Source organism: Rosa chinensis, chromosome 3, assembly GCF_002994745.2.
Source record: "Rosa chinensis cultivar Old Blush chromosome 3, RchiOBHm-V2, whole genome shotgun sequence".
Taxonomy (NCBI): domain Eukaryota; kingdom Viridiplantae; phylum Streptophyta; class Magnoliopsida; order Rosales; family Rosaceae; genus Rosa; species Rosa chinensis.
In genome coordinates this window covers 26,486,125-26,489,285 of record NC_037090.1, presented here as the reverse complement: position 1 = coordinate 26,489,285, position 3,161 = coordinate 26,486,125, and the positions used below count along the sequence as shown (strand labels likewise).

The following is a 3,161-nucleotide window of genomic DNA, read 5'->3' as shown; positions in this document are numbered from 1 at the left end:
CGACGAAGAATTCTCCGATCAGGAGGAGGAAGAAGAGCCTATCCGATTAGCTCTAGCAGCATTGGATGAAACACCGCCAAAGTTTAGAGATCCTACAAAAAAGGTAAATTTGGGCAGTGAGGCGAAGCCAATGGAAGTGGCAATAAGCGCAAAATTAGAGCCTAATGAAAAACAGGGGCTCATCAATTTATTGAGGGAATATAAGGATTGTTTTGCGGAGAAATATGAAGATATGCCCGGATTATCTCCTGACTTGTCTGCCATAAACTGCCTACTATCCCATATCAAAATCCGGTAGACAGTTTCTTCGCATAAGACAAGGGGGACAATTCTAGTGTTCCTACTCTCACGAAGCCCATTCATGAAGGCTTGTTTTTGAGGTCTATAATCATTTCTTCGCCACGCCTAGCAACACTAGGGGGGCAACACTTCATTATACTAAGCTGAGTTAGCGGCTCTGGAAAATTTTTTGAGCTCTGTCTCTTCTCTCGCAGAGAAAACACCTTCGCGGGAAAATAAGGTCGAGCCGTAGGAGTTAAGGCTTAGCTCAAGGGAAGTGCGAGAGCCATCGTTGTAGCCGCCACATCCCTCGGAAGTAGTCTTCATGTTGCCAAAGATGTCCTCACCGTGCATGGGGAACAGTGAAAAGGTTTCAATCTCCTGGTAATCTTCTCCTTGTTGTTCCATGAAAGTTTATTCTTCATTCAAGCCAAAGAAAGTAGTACTAGTACTAGTAGTGTAGGATGAGGAGGAATATGGGTCAACACTGCAGCTGACCCATGACCCAAAATTGTGACTAATGGATCCACCAACACCAGTAGAACTAGTTCCCCCTCCAGCTGAGATTGAACAATCCCTAAAACTCTTCTCCATGTTCATAGATCCATAACCACCATAGTTCCCCATCTGCCTGTTAAAAGCAATCACACCAGCTGAAGAAGCAGAAGCAGATGCAGAAGATCCAAAGTTAATATACTGATCCTTAGGTTTCTAATTGGTACCATTACCATTACCATTACCATTACCATTACCATTACCAACGAGCCCTGATCTTTGCATAGGCACATGAACATCCGAAGTGAACCTCTTCTTCTGCCTCTCCCGAGCCTTGTGGTTCCCGAACCAATAAAAGACGTTCTTGCCCTCGATCTTTCCGTACCGTTTCAGCTGGAGACAGATCCTCTGAATCTGCTCTACAGTTGGGGACCTAACTCCCTTGTTGTAGTAAAGCTCCTTGAGGATTCTTATCTGATCTGTAGTGGGAGTCCACCTAGTACTGCTCCGCCTGCAAAGCATGTTAGCACTACTCCCGGCTGCTTTGTTGCTTCCTCCATCCTCGGTTGGTTGCTGGGTTTGTGGTTCCATTGGTGATGGGTTGAGAGAATGCGAGAATTGAAGAGTGGTGATGATGAGTAAAAAAGAAAGAGGAAGGAAGGGTATTGTTTAGGATCTGAAACTCAGAGGAAGGTTTTTTTTGGCATGAACGTTCCCATCCCTAGAATGCATATATTTATAGGAACAGGGTATGAAAATCTCCACCCTTGGATGGACAGTCGAAGAGTCAAACTAAGTGTCAGTAAATCTTGATTAAAGTTACCCTAAATCTCAAAAAAGAATAGATTATTGGCGCGTGGGGGTACCGAACGATTTTCGAGGAGGTAACTGTTCCATTTTCAATATTATCTTCTCAAGGTGGAGTTTTCAACGGTTAGTTAATGCGAAGTTACAGACTCATTAAGAAGATAAAACCAAGAGTTTTGAGTTGGGGCCAGCAAGTGGATCCAAAAGATAAATATCAGGATAAGAAAATAGTATTGTATTCATAAAGTAGCTTTGCGGCCAAAAGCAGTACATATACAACTATGGGGGCCTATATTTGGGGCCTTACAAGACATAATTATTGGCTCCTCACGGATATTTGAATATCAAGATAAGAAAATAGTATTGTATTCATAAAATGGCTTTGCGGTCAAAAGCAGCACATTCATTACAAAGCCAAAAGTGGCTAGAATACAAAACAGGAATCTTCGGATATCTTCTGAATCTTTCTTTACATGGAAGCAGCAGAGGAATCCAACGTTGGGTTGAGCCACGCCATTATCCATGAGAAGGGGAGACTCCAGTGAAAGAAAATGGAGCCTCCAAGCCCTCTCAAGTGGAAGCAGCTACGGAATCCAACGTCGGGTTGAGTCGCTCCATTATCTCCGAGAGGGGCAGAGTGCAGAGGAACTGAATATTGGCTTGAGACTCTGCGCCTTCTTCGCCCTTGGCAGCCACTCTTCTCTTAGCGTGAAGTGTGGGAACGGCCATGAGGTGACTCATACCCATTACTTCCGCGAATCCATGCTCTCCCTTCAAGATTCTGTCAATGTTCAGAAGAGAGAGCATGAGTAGAGGGAGACCACCAAAGTCCTTCTCATCTGGAGGACTCGGACTGGTCCGACTCTAGAAGGAAGGGGTTCGAGGAAGGGTCTTTGGCCTCAAAGTGGCTTTCCTCCCTTCCCCAATTTGCTCCTAGTAGGGGATTCTAACAAAGATGATCTCGCATGACCGAAGATCCCACACTTGGAACCCCCTCGTGTTTCTAAACCAATCTGAAGCCTAGCATTTTCCATCCAGACTTCTAAAAAGCCGAAACAAGGGGTTGCCTGAGATTACATCATAAGGCCTAACCCAGGCTTGAGATTACACCATAAAGCCTAAAATTTAGAGGCTAAAATCCATTTCATGAGGGGAAGATTTGTGAAGAAGGAGAAAGAGAAGGAAGGACTGAAAGGCCATTTCTTGAATATTTCAGAAGATTTTTTGTGAGTATTCCCTGCCCAAAATACAACCATTTATAAGGACTTCAAGCAAATCCCTTAGATGGATGGTTAAAGAGTCAAACCGATGTCAGTAAATCGAGATTAGTGATTCCAAATCTTGGGAAAAAAAGGGACTAGTAGCATGTGAGGAGACCGAGCGGTTTTCGAGGAGGCCTACAAAGATTGGCCCACGAAACTCAATTTCAAGCAAAGTTTCTCCACGCGGAGGTTCGCCGCAATGGCACCAACTTCAGCCTGAGTGGCCCATTCTCTGACACGGGCCAGGTTGCGGCCCATTTCTTCAGAAGCAACCAAAGGTTCATCGAGTTGGGCTTCTTCTGCAGCAATCGCATTCTC

General features: G+C 44.6%; 1 pseudogene; it reads right to left on the bottom strand.

Moving 5' to 3' along the window:
* Positions 1-438: 438 nt before the first annotated feature.
* Positions 439-1,365, bottom strand: LOC112194365 (annotated as a pseudogene).
* Positions 1,366-3,161: the final 1,796 nt, after the last annotated feature.